General features: G+C 46.5%; 30 non-coding genes and 8 pseudogenes across 30 annotated transcripts; all 38 read right to left on the minus strand.

Moving 5' to 3' along the window:
• Positions 1–164: 164 nt before the first annotated feature.
• Positions 165–283, minus strand: LOC125598448. Its single transcript, XR_007332434.1, has one exon. It is a non-coding gene; the product is annotated as a 5S ribosomal RNA (ribosomal RNA).
• A 380-nt stretch (positions 284–663) lies between these two features.
• LOC125598442 lies at positions 664–782 on the minus strand. The gene has a single exon (XR_007332428.1). It is a non-coding gene; the product is annotated as a 5S ribosomal RNA (ribosomal RNA).
• Positions 783–1,155: 373 nt separating this feature from the next.
• On the minus strand, positions 1,156–1,274 carry LOC125598328. Its single transcript, XR_007332363.1, has one exon. It is a non-coding gene; the product is annotated as a 5S ribosomal RNA (ribosomal RNA).
• Positions 1,275–1,647: 373 nt separating this feature from the next.
• Positions 1,648–1,766, minus strand: LOC125598331. The gene has a single exon (XR_007332366.1). It is a non-coding gene; the product is annotated as a 5S ribosomal RNA (ribosomal RNA).
• Positions 1,767–2,139: 373 nt separating this feature from the next.
• On the minus strand, positions 2,140–2,258 carry LOC125598446. The gene has a single exon (XR_007332432.1). It is a non-coding gene; the product is annotated as a 5S ribosomal RNA (ribosomal RNA).
• A 378-nt stretch (positions 2,259–2,636) lies between these two features.
• Positions 2,637–2,755, minus strand: LOC125598447. Its single transcript, XR_007332433.1, has one exon. It is a non-coding gene; the product is annotated as a 5S ribosomal RNA (ribosomal RNA).
• A 378-nt stretch (positions 2,756–3,133) lies between these two features.
• LOC125598443 lies at positions 3,134–3,252 on the minus strand. Its single transcript, XR_007332429.1, has one exon. It is a non-coding gene; the product is annotated as a 5S ribosomal RNA (ribosomal RNA).
• Positions 3,253–3,630: 378 nt separating this feature from the next.
• On the minus strand, positions 3,631–3,748 carry LOC125598325. Its single transcript, XR_007332360.1, has one exon. It is a non-coding gene; the product is annotated as a 5S ribosomal RNA (ribosomal RNA).
• A 377-nt stretch (positions 3,749–4,125) lies between these two features.
• On the minus strand, positions 4,126–4,243 carry LOC125598326. Its single transcript, XR_007332361.1, has one exon. It is a non-coding gene; the product is annotated as a 5S ribosomal RNA (ribosomal RNA).
• A 377-nt stretch (positions 4,244–4,620) lies between these two features.
• LOC125598318 lies at positions 4,621–4,739 on the minus strand. Its single transcript, XR_007332353.1, has one exon. It is a non-coding gene; the product is annotated as a 5S ribosomal RNA (ribosomal RNA).
• Positions 4,740–5,111: 372 nt separating this feature from the next.
• LOC125598333 lies at positions 5,112–5,230 on the minus strand. The gene has a single exon (XR_007332368.1). It is a non-coding gene; the product is annotated as a 5S ribosomal RNA (ribosomal RNA).
• A 375-nt stretch (positions 5,231–5,605) lies between these two features.
• LOC125598396 lies at positions 5,606–5,724 on the minus strand (annotated as a pseudogene).
• A 373-nt stretch (positions 5,725–6,097) lies between these two features.
• LOC125598339 lies at positions 6,098–6,215 on the minus strand. The gene has a single exon (XR_007332374.1). It is a non-coding gene; the product is annotated as a 5S ribosomal RNA (ribosomal RNA).
• A 373-nt stretch (positions 6,216–6,588) lies between these two features.
• LOC125598327 lies at positions 6,589–6,707 on the minus strand. The gene has a single exon (XR_007332362.1). It is a non-coding gene; the product is annotated as a 5S ribosomal RNA (ribosomal RNA).
• A 380-nt stretch (positions 6,708–7,087) lies between these two features.
• LOC125598329 lies at positions 7,088–7,206 on the minus strand. The gene has a single exon (XR_007332364.1). It is a non-coding gene; the product is annotated as a 5S ribosomal RNA (ribosomal RNA).
• Positions 7,207–7,579: 373 nt separating this feature from the next.
• On the minus strand, positions 7,580–7,697 carry LOC125598337. Its single transcript, XR_007332372.1, has one exon. It is a non-coding gene; the product is annotated as a 5S ribosomal RNA (ribosomal RNA).
• Positions 7,698–8,069: 372 nt separating this feature from the next.
• On the minus strand, positions 8,070–8,186 carry LOC125598381 (annotated as a pseudogene).
• Positions 8,187–8,563: 377 nt separating this feature from the next.
• Positions 8,564–8,682, minus strand: LOC125598319. Its single transcript, XR_007332354.1, has one exon. It is a non-coding gene; the product is annotated as a 5S ribosomal RNA (ribosomal RNA).
• A 378-nt stretch (positions 8,683–9,060) lies between these two features.
• On the minus strand, positions 9,061–9,179 carry LOC125598452. The gene has a single exon (XR_007332438.1). It is a non-coding gene; the product is annotated as a 5S ribosomal RNA (ribosomal RNA).
• A 376-nt stretch (positions 9,180–9,555) lies between these two features.
• On the minus strand, positions 9,556–9,674 carry LOC125598453. Its single transcript, XR_007332439.1, has one exon. It is a non-coding gene; the product is annotated as a 5S ribosomal RNA (ribosomal RNA).
• Positions 9,675–10,050: 376 nt separating this feature from the next.
• On the minus strand, positions 10,051–10,169 carry LOC125598454. Its single transcript, XR_007332440.1, has one exon. It is a non-coding gene; the product is annotated as a 5S ribosomal RNA (ribosomal RNA).
• A 376-nt stretch (positions 10,170–10,545) lies between these two features.
• On the minus strand, positions 10,546–10,664 carry LOC125598455. Its single transcript, XR_007332441.1, has one exon. It is a non-coding gene; the product is annotated as a 5S ribosomal RNA (ribosomal RNA).
• Positions 10,665–11,037: 373 nt separating this feature from the next.
• Positions 11,038–11,156, minus strand: LOC125598340. Its single transcript, XR_007332375.1, has one exon. It is a non-coding gene; the product is annotated as a 5S ribosomal RNA (ribosomal RNA).
• Positions 11,157–11,530: 374 nt separating this feature from the next.
• LOC125598341 lies at positions 11,531–11,649 on the minus strand. Its single transcript, XR_007332376.1, has one exon. It is a non-coding gene; the product is annotated as a 5S ribosomal RNA (ribosomal RNA).
• Positions 11,650–12,023: 374 nt separating this feature from the next.
• On the minus strand, positions 12,024–12,142 carry LOC125598342. Its single transcript, XR_007332377.1, has one exon. It is a non-coding gene; the product is annotated as a 5S ribosomal RNA (ribosomal RNA).
• A 378-nt stretch (positions 12,143–12,520) lies between these two features.
• Positions 12,521–12,639, minus strand: LOC125598353. Its single transcript, XR_007332388.1, has one exon. It is a non-coding gene; the product is annotated as a 5S ribosomal RNA (ribosomal RNA).
• A 372-nt stretch (positions 12,640–13,011) lies between these two features.
• LOC125598332 lies at positions 13,012–13,130 on the minus strand. The gene has a single exon (XR_007332367.1). It is a non-coding gene; the product is annotated as a 5S ribosomal RNA (ribosomal RNA).
• A 372-nt stretch (positions 13,131–13,502) lies between these two features.
• LOC125598338 lies at positions 13,503–13,620 on the minus strand. The gene has a single exon (XR_007332373.1). It is a non-coding gene; the product is annotated as a 5S ribosomal RNA (ribosomal RNA).
• Positions 13,621–13,998: 378 nt separating this feature from the next.
• On the minus strand, positions 13,999–14,116 carry LOC125598372 (annotated as a pseudogene).
• A 373-nt stretch (positions 14,117–14,489) lies between these two features.
• On the minus strand, positions 14,490–14,608 carry LOC125598407 (annotated as a pseudogene).
• A 373-nt stretch (positions 14,609–14,981) lies between these two features.
• LOC125598413 lies at positions 14,982–15,100 on the minus strand (annotated as a pseudogene).
• Positions 15,101–15,478: 378 nt separating this feature from the next.
• Positions 15,479–15,597, minus strand: LOC125598354. The gene has a single exon (XR_007332389.1). It is a non-coding gene; the product is annotated as a 5S ribosomal RNA (ribosomal RNA).
• A 372-nt stretch (positions 15,598–15,969) lies between these two features.
• LOC125598382 lies at positions 15,970–16,087 on the minus strand (annotated as a pseudogene).
• Positions 16,088–16,461: 374 nt separating this feature from the next.
• LOC125598343 lies at positions 16,462–16,580 on the minus strand. The gene has a single exon (XR_007332378.1). It is a non-coding gene; the product is annotated as a 5S ribosomal RNA (ribosomal RNA).
• A 379-nt stretch (positions 16,581–16,959) lies between these two features.
• On the minus strand, positions 16,960–17,078 carry LOC125598362 (annotated as a pseudogene).
• Positions 17,079–17,451: 373 nt separating this feature from the next.
• Positions 17,452–17,570, minus strand: LOC125598344. Its single transcript, XR_007332379.1, has one exon. It is a non-coding gene; the product is annotated as a 5S ribosomal RNA (ribosomal RNA).
• A 373-nt stretch (positions 17,571–17,943) lies between these two features.
• LOC125598404 lies at positions 17,944–18,062 on the minus strand (annotated as a pseudogene).
• A 378-nt stretch (positions 18,063–18,440) lies between these two features.
• Positions 18,441–18,559, minus strand: LOC125598355. The gene has a single exon (XR_007332390.1). It is a non-coding gene; the product is annotated as a 5S ribosomal RNA (ribosomal RNA).
• Positions 18,560–18,792: the final 233 nt, after the last annotated feature.

Genomic DNA, 18,792 nt, shown 5'->3' on the forward strand with positions numbered 1-18,792 from the left:
GAATTTGAGCCCGAAAAATTGGCGCCGCCTATTCACCGCCCATTATGGTTTCTGGGCCTTTCCGAAATGGTGCTATGGGCGACGTAGTTCCTCACGGTTCAAAAGTTATGAGGTTTCCAAGTTTAGACTCGTTTTAGGATGCAAAAAAAAATTAAAAAATAAAAGGAGTGCAACACGAGGACTTCCCGGGAGGTCACCCATCCTAGTACTACTCTCGCCCAAGCACGCTTAGCTGCGGAGTTCTGATGGGATCCGGTGCATTAGTGCTGGTATGATCGCACCCGTCAGTACATCACTCTCGTTTCTACATATCCTTTTCGCGGCCAATCCAAGTGTAAGGCCGTGGGGCCCACATGATTTTCTTGCCGTTTTGTTTCGAGCGAAAAAGTGCGTCGAGGTTAATGGCGTTTAGAAAGCATCAAAAACATCCTGAGAATCCGCTTTCGATCTTTTTTACGTGCCAAAACTTTCCGCAGCCCGTTTGAGGGTCAAAACGGCTGAATTTGAGCCCGAAAAATTGGCGCCGCCTATTCACCGCCCATTATGGTTTCTGGGCCTTTCCGAAATGGTGCTATGGGCGACGTAGTTCCTCACGGTTCAAAAGTTATGAGGTTTCCAAGTTTAGACTCGTTTTAGGATGCAAAAAAAAATTAAAAAATAAAAGGGGTGCAACACGAGGACTTCCCGGGAGGTCACCCATCCTAGTACTACTCTCGCCCAAGCACGCTTAACTGCGGAGTTCTGATGGGATCCGGTGCATTAGTGCTGGTATGATCGCACCCGTCAATACAACACTCGCGTTTTCCTATATTCTTTTTCCGGCCAATCCAAGTGTAAGGCCGTGGGGCCCACATGATTTTCTTGCCGTTTTGTTTCGAGCGAAAAAGTGCGTCGAGGTTAATGGCGTTTAGAAAGCATCAAAAACATCCTGAGAATCCGCTTTCGATCTTTTTTACGTGCCGTAATTTTTTGCATCCCGTTTGAGGGTCAAAACGGCTGAATTTGAGCCCGAAAAATAGCACAGTCTATTCACCGCCCATTATGGTTTCTGGGGCTTTCCGCAATGGTTCTATGGGCGACGTAGTTCCTCACGGTTCAAAAGTTATGAGGTTTCCAAGTTTAGACTCGTTTTAGGCTGAAAAATAAAAATAAAAAGGGGTGCAACACGAGGACTTCCCGGGAGGTCACCCATCCTAGTACTACTCTCGCCAAACCACGCTTAGCTGCGGAGTTCTGATGGGATCCAGTGCATTAGTGCTGGTATGATCGCACCCGTCAGTACAAACTCGCGTTTCCGTATATTCTTTTTTCGGCCAATCCAAGTGTAAGGCCGTGGGGCCCACATGATTTTCTTGCCGTTTTGTTTGAGCGAAAAAGTGCGTCGAGGTTAATGGCGTTAAGAAAGCATCAAAAACAACCTGAGAATCCGCTTTCGATCTTTTTTAAGTGCCGTAACTTTCTGCATCCCGTTTGAGGGTCAAAACGGCTGAATTTGAGCCCGAAAAATTGCACCGTCTATTCACCGCCCATTATGGTTTCTGGGGCTTTCCGAAATGGTGTTATGGGCGACGTAGTTCCTCACGGTTCAAAAGTTATGAGGTTTCCAAGTTTAGACTCTTTTTAGGCTGAAAAAAAAAATAAAAAATAAAAGGGCAACACGAGGACTTCCCGGGAGGTCACCCATCCTAGTACTACTCTCGTCCAAGCACGCTTAGCTGCGGAGATCTGATAGGATCCAGTGCATTAGTGCTGGTATGATCGCACCCGTCAGTACAACACTCTCGTTTCTATATATCCTTTTCTCGGCCAATCCAAGTGTAAGGCTGTGGGGCCCACATGATTTTCTGGCCGTTTTGTTTCGAGCGAAAAAGTGCGTCGAAGTTAATGGCGTTAAGAAAGCCTCAAAAACACCCTGAGAAACTGCTTTCGATCTTTTTTACGTGCCGTAATTTTCTGCATCCCGTTTGAGGGTCAAAACGGCTGAATTTGAACCCGAAAAATAGCACCGTCTATTCACCGCCCATTATGGTGTCTGGGGCTTTCCGCAATGGTTCTATGGGTGACGTAGTTCCTCACGGTTCAAAAGTTATGAGGTTTCCAAGTTTAGACTCGTTTTAGGCTGAAAAATAAAAATAAAAAGGGGTGCAACACGAGGACTTCCCGGGAGGTCACCCATCCTAGTACTACTCTCGCCCAAGCACGCTTAGCTGCGGAGTTCTGATGGGATCCGGTGCATTAGTGCTGGTATGATCGCACCCGTCAGTACATCACTCTCGTTTCTACATACCCTTTTCGCGGCCAATCCAAGTGTAAGGCCGTGGGGCCCACATGATTTTCTTGCCGTTTTGTTTCGAGCGAAAAAGTGCGTCGAGGTTAATGGCGTTAAGAAAGCATCAAAAACACCCTGAGAATCCGCTTTCGATCTTTTTTACGTGCCAAACTTTCCGCAGCCCGTTTGAGGGTCAAAACGGCTGAATTTGAGCCCGAAAAATTGCACCGCCTATTCACCGCCCATTATGGTTTCTGGGGCTTTCCGAAATGGTGCTATGGGCGACGTAGTTCCTCACGGTTCAAAAGTTATGAGGTTTCCAAGTTTAGACTTGTTTTAGGCTGAAAAAAAAAAATAAAAAATAAAAGGGGTGCAACACGAGGACTTCCCGGGAGGTCACCCATCCTAGTACTACTCTCGCCCAAGCACGCTTAGCTGCGGAGTTCTGATGGGATCCGGTGCATTAGTGCTGGTATGATCGCACCCATCAGTACATCACTCTCGTTTCTACATATCCTTTTCGCGGCCAATCCAAGTGTAAGGCCGTGGGCCCACATGATTTTCTTGCCGTTTTGTTTCGAGCGAAAAAGTGCGTCGAGGTTAATGGCGTTTAGAAAGCATCAAAAACATCCTGAGAATCCGCTTTCGATCTTTTTTACGTGCCAAAACTTTCCGCAGCCCGTTTGAGGGTCAAAACGGCTGAATTTGAGCCCGAAAAATTGCACCGCCTATTCACCGCCCATTATGGTTTCTGGGGCTTTCCGAAATGGTGCTATGGGCGACGTAGTTCCTCACGGTTCAAAAGTTATGAGGTTTCCAAGTTTAGACTCGTTTTAGGATGCAAAAAAAAAAAAAAAATAAAAAGGGGTGCAACACGAGGACTTCCCGGGAGGTCACCCATCCTAGTACTACTCTCGCCCAAGCACGCTTAACTGCGGAGTTCTGATGGGATCCGGTGCATTAGTGCTGGTATGATCGCACCCGTCAGTACATCACTCTCGTTTCTACATATCCTTTTCCGGCCAATCCAAGTGTAAGGCCGTGGGGCCCACATGATTTTCTTGCCGTTTTGTTTCGAGCGAAAAAGTGCGTCGAGGTTAATGGCGTTAAGAAAGCATCAAAAACACCCTGAGAATCCGCTTTCGATCTTTTTTACGTGCCAAACTTTCTGCATCCCGTTTGAGGGTCAAAACGGCTGAATTTGAGCCCGAAAAATTGCACCGCCTATTCACCGCCCATTATGGTTTCTGGGGCTTTCCGAAATGGTGCTATGGGCGACGTAGTTCCTCACGGTTCAAAAGTTATGAGGTTTCCAAGTTTAGACTCGTTTTAGGCTGCAAAAAAAAAATAAAAAATAAAAAGGGGTGCAACACGAGGACTTCCCGGGAGGTCACCCATCCTAGTACTACTCTCGCCCAAGCACGCTTACTGCGGAGTTCTGATGGGATCCGGTGCATTAGTGCTGGTATGATCGCACCCGTCAGTACATCACTCTCGTTTCTATATATCCTTTTCTCGGCCAATCCAAGTGTAAGGCCGTGGGGCCCACATGATTTTCTTGCCGTTTTGTTTCGAGCGAAAAAGTGCGTCGAGGTTAATGGCGTTAAGAAAGCATCAAAAACACCCTGAGAATCCGCTTTCGATCTTTTTTACGTGCCAAAACTTTCTGCATCCCGTTTGAGGGTCAAAACGGCTGAATTTGAGCCCGAAAAATTGCACCGTCTATTCACCGCCCATTATGGTTTCTGGGGCTTTCCGAAATGGTGCTATGGGCGACGTAGTTCCTCACGGTTCAAAAGTTATGAGGTTTCCAAGTTTAGACTCGTTTTAGGCTGAAAAAAAAATTAAAAATAAAAGGGGTGCAACACGAGGACTTCCCGGGAGGTCACCCATCCTAGTACTACTCTCGCCCAAGCACGCTTAGCTGCGGAGTTCTGATGGGATCCGTGCATTAGTGCTGGTATGATCGCACCCGTCAGTACAACACTCTCGTTTCTATATATCCTTTTCGCGGCCAATCCAAGTGTAAGGCCGTGGGGCCCACATGATTTTCTTGCCGTTTTGTTTCGAGCGAAAAAGTGCGTCGAGGTTAATGGCGTTAAGAAAGCATCAAAAACACCCTGAGAATCCGCTTTCGATCTTTTTTACGTGCCAAACTTTCTGCATCCCGTTTGAGGGTCAAAACGGCTGAATTTGAGCCCGAAAAATTGCACCGCCTATTAACCACCCATTATGGTTTCTGGGCCTTTCCGAAATGGTGCTATGGGCGACGTAGTTCCTCACGGTTCAAAAGTTATGAGGTTTTCAAGTTTAGACTCGTTTTAGGCTGAAAAAAAAATAAAAAATAAAAAGGGGTGCAACACGAGGACTTCCCGGGAGGTCACCCATCCTAGTACTACTCTCGCCCAAGCACTCTTAACTGCGGAGTTCTGATGGGATCCGGTGCATTAGTGCTGGTATGATCGCACCCGTCAGTACAACACTCTCGTTTCTATATATCTTTTTCCGGCCAATCCAAGTGTAAGGCCGTGGGGCCCACATGATTTTCTGGCCGTTTTGTTTCGAGCGAAAAAGTGCGTCGAGGTTAATGGCGTTAAGAAAGCCTCAAAACCACCCTGAGAAACTGCTTTCGATCTTTTTTACGTGCCGTAATTTTCTGCATCCCGTTTGAGGGTCAAAACGGCTGAATTTGAGCCCGAAAAATAGCACCGTCTATTCACCGCCCATTATGGTCTCTGGGGCTTTCCGCAATGGTTCTATGGGTGACGTAGTTCCTCACGGTTCAAAAGTTATGAGGTTTCCAAGTTTAGACTCGTTTTAGGCTGAAAAATAAAAATAAAAAGGGGTGCAACACGAGGACTTCCCGGGAGGTCACCCATCCTAGTACTACTCTCGCCAAACCACGCTTAGCTGAAGAGTTCTGATGGGATCCAGTGCATTAGTGCTGGTATGATCGCACCCGTCAGTACAAAACTCGCGTTTCCGTATATTCTTTGTTTCGGCCAATCCAAGTGTAAGGCCGTGGGGCCCACATGATTTTCTTGCCGTTTTGTTTGAGCGAAAAAGTGCGTCGAGGTTAATGGCGTTAAGAAAGCATCAAAAACAACCTGAGAATCCGCTTTCGATCTTTTTTAAGTGCCGTAACTTTCTGCATCCCGTTTGAGGGTCAAAACGGCTGAATTTGAGCCCAAAAAATTGCACCGTCTATTCACCGCCCATTATGGTTTCGGGGCTTTCCGAAATGGTGTTATGGGCGACGTAGTTCCTCACGGTTCAAAAGTTATGAGGTTTCCAAGTTTTGACTCTTTTTAGGCTGAAAAATAAAAATAAAAAATAAAAGGGCAACATGAGGACTTCCTGGGAGGTCACCCATCCTAGTACTACTCTCGTCCAAGCACGCTTAGCTGCGGAGATGTGATAGGATCCAGTGCATTAGTGCTGGTATAATCGCACCCGTCAGTACAACACTCTCGTTTCTATATATCCTTTTCTCGGCCAATACAAGTGTAAGGCTGTGGGGCCCACATGATTTTCTGGCCGTTTTGTTTCGAGCGAAAAAGTGCGTCGAGGTTAATGGCGTTAAGAAAGCCTCAAAAACACCCTGAGAAACTGCTTTCGATCTTTTTTACGTGCCGTAATTTTCTGCATCCCGTTTGAGGGTCAAAACGGCTGAATTTGAGCCCGAAAAATTGCACCGTCTATTCACCGCCCATTATGGTTTCTGGGGCTTTCCGCAATGGTTCTATGGGCGACGTAGTTCCTCACGGTTCAAAAGTTATGAGGTTTCCAAGTTTAGACTCGTTTTAGGCTGAAAAATAAAAATAAAAAGGGGTGCAACACGAGGACTTCCCGGGAGGTCACCCATCCTAGTACTACTCTCGCCAAGCACGCTTAGCTGCGGAGATGTGATGGGATCCAGTGCATTAGTGCTGGTATGATCGCACCCGTCAGTACAACACTCTCGTTTCTATATATCCTTTTCTCGGCCAATCCAAGTGTAAGGCTGTGGGGCCCACATGATTTTCTGGCCGTTTTGTTTCGAGCGAAAAAGTGCGTCGAGGTTAATGGGGTTAAGAAAGCCTCAAAAACACCCTGAGAAACTGCTTTCGATCTTTTTTACGTGCCGTAATTTTCTGCATCCCGTTTGAGGGTCAAAACGGCTGAATTTGAGCCCGAAAAATTGCACCGTCTATTCACCGCCCATTATGGTTTCTGGGGCTTTCCGCAATGGTTCTATGGGTGACGTAGTTCCTCACGGTTCAAAAGTTATGAGGTTTCCAAGTTTAGACTCGTTTTAGGCTGAAAAATAAAAATAAAAAGGGGTGCAACACGAGGACTTCCCGGGAGGTCACCCATCCTAGTACTACTCTCGCCCAACCACGCTTAGCTGCAGAGTTCTGATGGGATCCAGTGCATTAGTGCTGGTATGATCGCACCCGTCAGTACAACACTCGCGTTTTCGTATATTCTTTGTTCCGGCCAATCCAAGTGTAAGGTCGTGGGGCCCACATGATTTTCTGGCCGTTTTGTTTTGAGCGAAAAAGTGCGTCGAGGTTAATGGCGTTAAGAAAGCATCAAAAACAACCTGAGAATCCGCTTTCGATCTTTTTTAAGTGCCGTAACTTTCTGCATCCCGTTTGAGGGTCAAAACGGCTGAATTTGAGCCCGAAAAATTGCACCGTCGATCCAACGCCCATTATGGTTTCCGGGGCATTCCGAAATGGTGTTATGGGCGACGTAGTTCCTCACGGTTCAAAAGTTATGAGGTTTCCAAGTTTAGACTCTTTTTAGGCTGAAAAATAAAAATAAAAAATAAAAGGGGTGCAACACGAGGACTTCCCGGGAGGTCACCCATCCTAGTACTACTCTCGTCCAAGCACGCTTAGCTGCGGAGATGTGATGGGATCCAGTGCATTAGTGCTGGTATGATCGCACCCGTCAGTACAACACTCTCGTTTCTATATATCCTTTTCTCGGCCAATCCAAGTGTAAGGCTGTGGGGCCCACATGATTTTCTGGCCGTTTTGTTTCGAGCGAAAAAGTGCGTCGAGGTTAATGGCGTTAAGAAAGCCTCAAAAACACCCTGAGAAACTGCTTTCGATCTTTTTTACGTGCCGTAATTTTCTGCATCCCGTTTGAGGGTCAAAACGGCTGAATTTGAGCCCGAAAAATTGCACCGTCTATTCACCGCCCATTATGGTTTCTGGGGCTTTCCGAAATGGTGTTATGGGCGACGTAGTTCCTCACGGTTCAAAAGTTATGAGGTTTCCAAGTTTAGACTCGTTTTAGGCTGAAAAATAAAAATAAAAAGGGGTGCAACACGAGGACTTCCCGGGAGGTCACCCATCCTAGTACTACTCTCGCCAAACACGCTTAGCTGAAGAGTTCTGATGGGATCCAGTGCATTAGTGCTGGTATGATCGCACCCGTCAGTACAACACTCTCGTTTCGTATATTCTTTTTCCGGCCAATCCAAGTGTAAGGTCGTGGGGCCCACATGATTTTCTGGCCGTTTTGTTTCGAGCGAAAAAGTGCGTCGAAGTTAATGGCGTTAAGAAAGCCTCAAAAACACCCTGAGAAACTGCTTTCGATCTTTTTTACGTGCCGTAATTTTCTGCATCCCGTTTGAGGGTCAAAACGGCTGAATTTGAGCCCGAAAAATTGCACCGTCTATTCACCGCCCATTATGGTCTCTGGGGCTTTCCGCAATGGTTCTATGGGTGACGTAGTTCCTCACGGTTCAAAAGTTATGAGGTTTCCAAGTTTAGACTCGTTTTAGGCTGAAAAATAAAAATAAAAAGGGGTGCACACGAGGACTTCCCGGGAGGTCACCCATCCTAGTACTACTCTCGCCAAACCCGCTTAGCTGAAGAGTTCTGATGGGATCCAGTGCATTAGTGCTGGTATGATCGCACCCGTCAGTACAACACTCGCGTTTCGTATATTCTTTGTTTCGGCCAATCCAAGTGTAAGGTCGTGGGGCCCACATGATTTTCTGGCCGTTTTGTTTCGAGCGAAAAAGTGCGTCGAGGTTAATGGCGTTAAGAAAGCATCAAAAACACCCTGAGAATCCGCTTTCGATCTTTTTTACGTGCCGTAACTTTCTGCATCCCGTTTGAGGGTCAAAACGGCTGAATTTGAGCCCGAAAAATTGCACCGTCTATTCACCGCCCATTATGGTTTCTGGGGCTTTCCGAAATGGTGCTATGGGCGACGTAGTTCCTCACGGTTCAAAAGTTATGAGGTTTCCAAGTTTAGACTCGTTTTAGGCTGAAAAAAAAATAAAAAATAAAAAGGGTGCAACACGAGGACTTCCCGGGAGGTCACCCATCCTAGTACTACTCTCGCCCAAGCACGCTTAGCTGCGGAGTTCTGATGGGATCCAGTGCATTAGTGCTGGTATGATCGCACCCGTCAGTACAACACTCTCGTTTCTATATATCCTTTTCTCGGCCAATCCAAGTGTAAGGCCGTGGGGCCCACATGATTTTCTGGCCGTTTTGTTTCGAGCGAAAAAGTGCGTCGAGGTTAATGGCGTTAAGAAAGCATCAAAAACACCCTGAGAATCCGCTTTCGATCTTTTTTACGTGCCGTAACTTTCTGCATCCCGTTTGAGGGTCAAAACGGCTGAATTTGAGCCCGAAAAATTGCACCGTCTATTCACCGCCCATTATGGTTTCTGGGGCTTTCCGAAATGGTGCTATGGGCGACGTAGTTCCTCACGGTTCAAAAGTTATGAGGTTTCCAAGTTTAGACTCGTTTTAGGCTGAAAAAAAAATAAAAAATAAAAAGGGGTGCAACACGAGGACTTCCCGGGAGGTCACCCATCCTAGTACTACTCTCGCCCAAGCACGCTTAGCTGCGGAGTTCTGATGGGATCCAGTGCATTAGTGCTGGTATGATCGCACCCGTCAGTACAACACTCTCGTTTCTATATCCTTTTCTCGGCCAATCCAAGTGTAAGGCCGTGGGGCCCACATGATTTTCTGGCCGTTTTGTTTCGAGCGAAAAAGTGCGTCGAGGTTAATGGCGTTAAGAAAGCATCAAAAACACCCTGAGAATCCGCTTTCGATCTTTTTTACGTGCCGTAACTTTCTGCATCCCGTTTGAGGGTCAAAACGGCTGAATTTGAGCCCGAAAAATTGCACCGTCTATTCACCGCCCATTATGGTTTCTGGGGCTTTCCGAAATGGTGCTATGGGCGACGTAGTTCCTCACGGTTCAAAAGTTATGAGGTTTCCAAGTTTAGACTCGTTTTAGGCTGAAAAAAAAATAAAAAATAAAAAGGGGTGCAACACGAGGACTTCCCGGGAGGTCACCCATCCTAGTACTACTCTCGCCCAAGCACGCTTAGCTGCGGAGTTCTGATGGGATCCAGTGCATTAGTGCTGGTATGATCGCACCCGTCAGTACAACACTCTCGTTTCTATATATCCTTTTCTCGGCCAATCCAAGTGTAAGGCCGTGGGGCCCACATGATTTTCTGGCCGTTTTGTTTCGAGCGAAAAAGTGCGTCGAGGTTAATGGCGTTAAGAAAGCATCAAAAACACCCTGAGAATCCGCTTTCGATCTTTTTTACGTGCCGTAACTTTCTGCATCCCGTTTGAGGGTCAAAACGGCTGAATTTGAGCCCGAAAAATTGCACCGTCTATTCACCGCCCATTATGGTTTCTGGGGCTTTCCGAAATGGTGCTATGGGCGACGTAGTTCCTCACGGTTCAAAAGTTATGAGGTTTCCAAGTTTAGACTCGTTTTAGGCTGAAAAAAAAATAAAAATAAAAGGGGTGCAACACGAGGACTTCCCGGGAGGTCACCCATCCTAGTACTACTCTCGCCCAAGCACGCTTAGCTGCGGAGTTCTGATGGGATCCAGTGCATTAGTGCTGGTATGATCGCACCCGTCAGTACAACACTCTCGTTTCTATATATCCTTTTCTCGGCCAATCCAAGTGTAAGGCCGTGGGGCCCACATGATTTTCTGGCCGTTTTGTTTCGAGCGAAAAAGTGCGTCGAGGTTAATGGCGTTAAGAAAGCATCAAAAACACCTGAGAATCCGCTTTCGATCTTTTTTACGTGCCGTAACTTTCTGCATCCCGTTTGAGGGTCAAAACGGCTGAATTTGAGCCCGAAAAATTGCACCGTCTATTCACCGCCCATTATGGTTTCTGGGGCTTTCCGAAATGGTGCTATGGGCGACGTAGTTCCTCACGGTTCAAAAGTTATGAGGTTTCCAAGTTTAGACTCGTTTTAGGCTGAAAAAAAAATAAAAAATAAAAGGGGTGCAACACGAGGACTTCCCGGGAGGTCACCCATCCTAGTACTACTCTCGCCCAAGCACGCTTAGCTGCGGAGTTCTGATGGGATCCAGTGCATTAGTGCTGGTATGATCGCACCCGTCAGTACAACACTCTCGTTTCTATATATCCTTTTCTCGGCCAATCCAAGTGTAAGGCCGTGGGGCCCACATGATTTTCTTGCCGTTTTGTTTCGAGCGAAAAAGTGCGTCGAGGTTAATGGCGTTTAGAAAGCATCAAAAACACCCTGAGAAACTGCTTTCGATCTTTTTTACGTGCCGTAATTTTCTGCATCCCGTTTGAGGGTCAAAACGGCTGAATTTGAGCCCGAAAAATTGCACCGTCTATTCACCGCCCATTATTGTCTCTGGGGCTTTCCGCAATGGTTCTATGGGTGACGTAGTTCCTCACGGTTCAAAAGTTATGAGGTTTCCAAGTTTAGACTCGTTTTAGGCTGAAAAATAAAAATAAAAAGGGGTGCAACACGAGGACTTCCCGGGAGGTCACCCATCCTAGTACTACTCTCGCCAAACCCCGCTTAGCTGAAGAGTTCTGATGGGATCCAGTGCATTAGTGCTGGTATGATCGCACCCGTCAGTACAACACTCGCGTTTTCGTATATTCTTTGTTCCGGCCAATCCAAGTGTAAGGTCGTGGGGCCCACATGATTTTCTGGCCGTTTTGTTTCGAGCGAAAAAGTGCGTCGAGGTTAATGGCGTTAAGAAAGCATCAAAAACAACCTGAGAATCCGCTTTCGATCTTTTTTACGTGCCGTAATTTTCTGCATCCCGTTTGAGGGTCAAAACGGCTGAATTTGAGCCCGAAAAATTGCACCGTCTATTCACCACCCATTATGGTCTCTGGGGCTTTCCGCAAAGGTTCTATGGGTGACGTAGTTCCTCACGGTTCAAAAGTTATGAGGTTTCCAAGTTTAGACTCGTTTTAGGCTGAAAAATAAAAATAAAAAGGGGTGCAACACGAGGACTTCCCGGGAGGTCACCCATCCTAGTACTACTCTCGCCAAACCCCGCTTAGCTGAAGAGTTCTGATGGGATCCAGTGCATTAGTGCTGGTATGATCGCACCCGTCAGTACAACACTCGCGTTTTCGTATATTCTTTGTTCCGGCCAATCCAAGTGTAAGGTCGTGGGGCCCACATGATTTTCTGGCCGTTTTGTTTCGAGCGAAAAAGTGCGTCGAAGTTAATGGCGTTAAGAAAGCCTCAAAAACACCCTGAGAAACTGCTTTCGATCTTTTTTACGTGCCGTAATTTTCTGCATCCCGTTTGAGGGTCAAAACGGCTGAATTTGAGCCCGAAAAATAGCACCGTCTATTCACCGCCCATTATTGTCTCTGGGGCTTTCCGCAATGGTTCTATGGGTGACGTAGTTCCTCACGGTTCAAAAGTTATGAGGTTTCCAAGTTTAGACTCGTTTTAGGCTGAAAAATAAAAATAAAAAGGGGTGCAACACGAGGACTTCCCGGGAGGTCACCCATCCTAGTACTACTCTCGCCAAACCCCGCTTAGCTGAAGAGTTCTGATGGGATCCAGTGCATTAGTGCTGGTATGATCGCACCCGTCAGTACAAAACTCGCGTTTCCGTATATTCTTTGTTTCGGCCAATCCAAGTGTAAGGCCGTGGGGCCCACATGATTTTCTGGCCGTTTTGTTTGAGCGAAAAAGTGCGTCGAGGTTAATGGCGTTAAGAAAGCATCAAAAACAACCTGAGAATCCGCTTTCGATCTTTTTTAAGTGCCGTAACTTTCTGCATCCCGTTTGAGGGTCAAAACGGCTGAATTTGAGCCCAAAAAATTGCACCGTCTATTCACCGCCCATTATGGTTTCGGGGCTTTCCGAAATGGTGTTATGGGCGACGTAGTTCCTCACGGTTCAAAAGTTATGAGGTTTCCAAGTTTAGACTCTTTTTAGGCTGAAAAATAAAAATAAAAAATAAAAGGGGTGCAACATGAGGACTTCCCGGGAGGTCACCCATCCTAGTACTACTCTCGTCCAAGCACGCTTAGCTGCGGAGATGTGATAGGATCCAGTGCATTAGTGCTGGTATAATCGCACCCGTCAGTACAACACTCTCGTTTCTATATATCCTTTTCTCGGCCAATACAAGTGTAAGGCTGTGGGGCCCACATGATTTTCTGGCCGTTTTGTTTCGAGCGAAAAAGTGCGTCGAGGTTAATGGCGTTAAGAAAGCCTCAAAAACACCCTGAGAAACTGCTTTCGATCTTTTTTACGTGCCGTAATTTTCTGCATCCCGTTTGAGGGTCAAAACGGCTGAATTTGAGCCCGAAAAATAGCACCGTCTATTCACCGCCCATTATGGTTCTGGGGCTTTCCGCAATGGTTCTATGGGTGACGTAGTTCCTCACGGTTCAAAAGTTATGAGGTTTCCAAGTTTAGACTCGTTTTAGGCTGAAAAATAAAAATAAAAAGGGGTGCAACACGAGGACTTCCCGGGAGGTCACCCATCCTAGTACTACTCTCGTCCAAGCACGCTTAGCTGCGGAGATGTGATAGGATCCAGTGCATTAGTGCTGGTATGATCGCACCCGTCAGTACAACACTCTCGTTTCTATATATCCTTTTCTCGGCCAATACAAGTGTAAGGCTGTGGGGCCCACATGATTTTCTGGCCGTTTTGTTTCGAGCGAAAAAGTGCGTCGAGGTTAATGGCGTTAAGAAAGCCTCAAAAACACCCTGAGAAACTGCTTTCGATCTTTTTTACGTGCCGTAATTTTCTGCATCCCGTTTGAGGGTCAAAACGGCTGAATTTGAGCCCGAAAAATTGCACCGTCTATTCACCGCCCATTATGGTTCTGGGGCTTTCCGCAATGGTTCTATGGGTGACGTAGTTCCTCACGGTTCAAAAGTTATGAGGTTTCCAAGTTTAGACTCGTTTTAGGCTGAAAAATAAAAATAAAAAGGGGTGCAACACGAGGACTTCCCGGGAGGTCACCCATCCTAGTACTACTCTCGCCCAACCACGCTTAGCTGCAGATTCTGATGGGATCCAGTGCATTAGTGCTGGTATGATCGCACCCGTCAGTACAACACTCGCGTTTCGTATATTCTTTGTTCCGGCCAATCCAAGTGTAAGGTCGTGGGGCCCACATGATTTTCTGGCCGTTTTGTTTTGAGCGAAAAAGTGCGTCGAGGTTAATGGCGTTAAAAAGCATCAAAAACAACCTGAGAATCCGCTTTCGATCTTTTTTAAGTGCCGTAACTTTCTGCATCCCGTTTGAGGGTCAAAACGGCTGAATTTGAGCCCGAAAAATTGCACCGTCTATTCACCGCCCATTATGGTTTCTGGGGCTTTCCGAAATGGTGTTATGGGCGACGTAGTTCCTCACGGTTCAAAAGTTATGAGGTTTCCAAGTTTAGACTCTTTTTAGGCTGAAAAATAAAAATAAAAAATAAAAGGGATGCAACATGAGGACTTCCCGGGAGGTCACCCATCCTAGTACTACTCTCGCCAACCACGCTTAGCTGAAGAGTTCTGATGGGATCCAGTGCATTAGTGCTGGTATGATCGCACCCGTCAGTACAACACTCGCGTTTTCGTATATTCTTTGTTCCGGCCAATCCAAGTGTAAGGTCGTGGGGCCCACATGATTTTCTGGCCGTTTTGTTTCGAGCGAAAAAGTGCGTCGAAGTTAATGGCGTTAAGAAAGCCTCAAAAACACCCTGAGAAACTGCTTTCGATCTTTTTTACGTGCCGTAATTTTCTGCATCCCGTTTGAGGGTCAAAACGGCTGAATTTGAGCCCGAAAAATTGCACCGTCTATTCACCGCCCATTATGGTCTCTGGGGCTTTCCGCAATGGTTCTATGGGTGACGTAGTTCCTCACGGTTCAAAAGTTATGAGGTTTCCAAGTTTAGACTCGTTTTAGGCTGAAAAATAAAAATAAAAAGGGCCTTACACGAGGACCTCCCGGGAGGTCACCCATCCTAGTACTACTCTCGCCAAACCCCGCTTAGCTGAAGAGTTCTGATGGGATCCAGTGCATTAGTGCTGGTATGATCACACCCGTAAGTACAAAACTCGCATTTCCGTATATTCTTTGTTTCGGCCAATCCAAGTGTAAGGTCGTGGGGCCCACATGATTTTCTGGCCGTTTTGTTTCGAGCGAAAAAGTGCGTCGAAGTTAATGGCGTTAAGAAAGCCTCAAAAACACCCTGAGAAACTGCTTTCGATCTTTTTTACGTGCCGTAATTTTCTGCATCCCGTTTGAGGGTCAAAACGGCTGAATTTGAGCCCGAAAAATAGCACCGTCTATTCACCGCCCATTATGGTCTCTGGGGCTTTCCGCAATGGTTCTATGGGTGACGTAGTTCCTCACGGTTCAAAAGTTATGAGGTTTCCAAGTTTAGACTCGTTTTAGGCTGAAAAATAAAAATAAAAAGGGCCTTACACGAGGACCTCCCGGGAGGTCACCCATCCTAGTACTACTCTCGCCAAACCCCGCTTAGCTGAAGAGTTCTGATGGGATCCAGTGCATTAGTGCTGGTATGATCGCACCCGTCAGTACAAAACTCGCGTTTCCGTATATTCTTTGTTTCGGCCAATCCAAGTGTAAGGCCGTGGGGCCCACATGATTTTCTGGCCGTTTTGTTTGAGCGAAAAAGTGCGTCGAGGTTAATGGCGTTAAGAAAGCATCAAAAACAACCTGAGAATCCGCTTTCGATCTTTTTTAAGTGCCGTAACTTTCTGCATCCCGTTTGAGGGTCAAAACGGCTGAATTTGAGCCCAAAAAATTGCACCGTCTATTCACCGCCCATTATGGTTTTGGGGCTTTCCGAAATGGTGTTATGGGCGACGTAGTTCCTCACGGTTCAAAAGTTATGAGGTTTCCAAGTTTAGACTCTTTTTAGGCTGAAAAATAAAAATAAAAAATAAAAGGGGTGCAACATGAGGACTTCCCGGGAGGTCACCCATCCTAGTACTACTCTCGTCCAAGCACGCTTAGCTGCGGAGATGTGATAGGATCCAGTGCATTAGTGCTGGTATAATCGCACCCGTCAGTACAACACTCTCGTTTCTATATATCCTTTTCTCGGCCAATACAAGTGTAAGGCTGTGGGGCCCACATGATTTTCTGGCCGTTTTGTTTCGAGCGAAAAAGTGCGTCGAGGTTAATGGCGTTAAGAAAGCCTCAAAAACACCCTGAGAAACTGCTTTCGATCTTTTTTACGTGCCGTAATTTTCTGCATCCCGTTTGAGGGTCAAAACGGCTGAATTTGAGCCCGAAAAATTGCACCGTCTATTCACCGCCCATTATGGTCTCTGGGGCTTTCCGCAATGGTTCTATGGGTGACGTAGTTCCTCACGGTTCAAAAGTTATGAGGTTTCCAAGTTTAGACTCGTTTTAGGCTGAAAAATAAAAATAAAAAGGGCGTTACACGAGGACCTCCCGGGAGGTCACCCATCCTAGTACTACTCTCGCCAAACACGCTTAGCTGAAGAGTTCTGATGGGATCCAGTGCATTAGTGCTGGTATGATCGCACCCGTCAGTACAACACTCGCGTTTTCGTATATTCTTTGTTCCGGCCAATCCAAGTGTAAGGTCGTGGGGCCCACATGATTTTCTGGCCGTTTTGTTTCGAGCGAAAAAGTGCGTCGAGGTTAATGGCGTTAAGAAAGCCTCAAAAACACCCTGAGAAACTGCTTTCGATCTTTTTTACGTGCCGTAATTTTCTGCATCCCGTTTGAGGGTCAAAACGGCTGAATTTGAGCCCGAAAAATAGCACCGTCTATTCACCGCCCATTATGGTCTCTGGGGCTTTCCGCAATGGTTCTATGGGTGACGTAGTTCCTCACGGTTCAAAAGTTATGAGGTTTCCAAGTTTAGACTCGTTTTAGGCTGAAAAATAAAAATAAAAAGGGGTGCAACACGAGGACTTCCCGGGAGGTCACCCATCCTAGTACTACTCTCGCCAAACCCCGCTTAGCTGAAGAGTTCTGATGGGATCCAGTGCATTAGTGCTGGTATGATCGCACCCGTCAGTACAAAACTCGCGTTTCCGTATATTCTTTGTTTCGGCCAATCCAAGTGTAAGGCCGTGGGGCCCACATGATTTTCTGGCCGTTTTGTTTTGAGCGAAGAAGTGCGTCGAGGTTAATGGCGTTAAGAAAGCATCAAAAACAACCTGAGAATCCGCTTTCGATCTTTTTTAAGTGACGTAACTTTCTGCATCCCGTTTGAGGGTCAAAACGGCTGAATTTGAGCCCAAAAAATTGCACCGTCTATTCACCGCCCATTATGGTTTCGGGGCTTTCCGAAATGGTGTTATGGGCGACGTAGTTCCTCACGGTTCAAAAGTTATGAGGTTTCCAAGTTTAGACTCTTTTTAGGCTGAAAAATAAAAATAAAAAATAAAAGGGATGCAACATGAGGACTTCCCGGGAGGTCACCCATCCTAGTACTACTCTCGTCCAAGCACGCTTAGCTGCGGAGATGTGATAGGATCCAGTGCATTAGTGCTGGTATAATCGCACCCGTCAGTACAACACTCTCGTTTCTATATATCCTTTTCTCGGCCAATACAAGTGTAAGGCTGTGGGGCCCACATGATTTTCTGGCCGTTTTGTTTCGAGCGAAAAAGTGCGTCGAGGTTAATGGCGTTAAGAAAGCCTCAAAAACACCCTGAGAAACTGCTTTCGATCTTTTTTACGTGCCGTAATTTTCTGCATCCCGTTTGAGGGTCAAAACGGCTGAATTTGAGCCCGAAAAATTGCACCGTCTATTCACCGCCCATTATGGTCTCTGGGGCTTTCCGCAATGGTTCTATGGGTGACGTAGTTCCTCACGGTTCAAAAGTTATGAGGTTTCCAAGTTTAGACTCGTTTTAGGCTGAAAAATAAAAATAAAAAGGGGTGCAACACGAGGACTTCCCGGGAGGTCACCCATCCTAGTACTACTCTCGCCAAACCCCGCTTAGCTGAAGAGTTCTGATGGGATCCAGTGCATTAGTGCTGGTATGATCGCACCCGTCAGTACAACACTCGCGTTTTCGTATATTCTTTGTTCCGGCCAATCCAAGTGTAAGGTCGTGGGGCCCACATGATTTTCTGGCCGTTTTGTTTCGAGCGAAAAAGTGCGTCGAGGTTAATGGCGTTAAGAAAGCCTCAAAAACACCCTGAGAAACTGCTTTCGATCTTTTTTACGTGCCGTAATTTTCTGCATCCCGTTTGAGGGTCAAAACGGCTGAATTTGAGCCCGAAAAATAGCACCGTCTATTCACCGCCCATTATGGTCTCTGGGGCTTTCCGCAATGGTTCTATGGGTGACGTAGTTCCTCACGGTTCAAAAGTTATGAGGTTTCCAAGTTTAGACTCGTTTTAGGCTGAAAAATAAAAATAAAAAGGGCCTAACACGAGGACCTCCCGGGAGGTCACCCATCCTAGTACTACTCTCGCCAAACCCCGCTTAGCTGAAGAGTTCTGATGGGATCCAGTGCATTAGTGCTGGTATGATCGCACCCGTCAGTACAAAACTCGCGTTTCCGTATATTCTTTGTTTCGGCCAATCCAAGTGTAAGGCCGTGGGGCCCACATGATTTTCTGGCCGTTTTGTTTGAGCGAAAAAGTGCGTCGAGGTTAATGGCGTTAAGAAAGCATCAAAAACAACCTGAGAATCCGCTTTCGATCTCTTTTAAGTGACGTAACTTTCTGCATCCCATTTGAGGGTCAAAACGGCTGAATTTGAGCCAAAAAATTGCACCGTCTATTCACCGCCCATTATGGTTTCTGGGGCTTTCCGAAATGGTGTTATAGGTGACGTAGTTCCTCACGGTTCAAAAGTTATGAGGTTTCCAAGTTTAGACTCTTTTTAGGCTGAAAAATAAAAATAAAAAATAAAAGGGGTGCAACATGAGGACTTCCCGGGAGGTCACCCATCCTAGTACTACTCTCGTCCAAGCACGCTTAGCTGCGGAGATGTGATAGGATCCAGTGCATTAGTGCTGGTATAATCGCACCCGTCAGTACAACACTCTCGTTTCTATATATCCTTTTCTCGGCCAATACAAGTGTAAGGCTGTGGGGCCCACATGATTTTCTGGCCGCTTTGATTTGAGCGAAAAAGTGCGTCGAGGTTAATGGGGTTAAGAAAGCCTCAAAAACACCCTGAGAAACTGCTTTCGATCTTTTTTACGTGCCGTAATTTTCTGCATCCCGTTTGAGGGTCAAAACGGCTGAATTTGAGCCCGAAAA

The sequence above is a fragment of the Brassica napus genome, unplaced genomic scaffold (genome assembly GCF_020379485.1).
Source record: "Brassica napus cultivar Da-Ae unplaced genomic scaffold, Da-Ae ScsIHWf_1705;HRSCAF=2333, whole genome shotgun sequence".
Lineage (NCBI taxonomy): Eukaryota > Viridiplantae > Streptophyta > Magnoliopsida > Brassicales > Brassicaceae > Brassica > Brassica napus.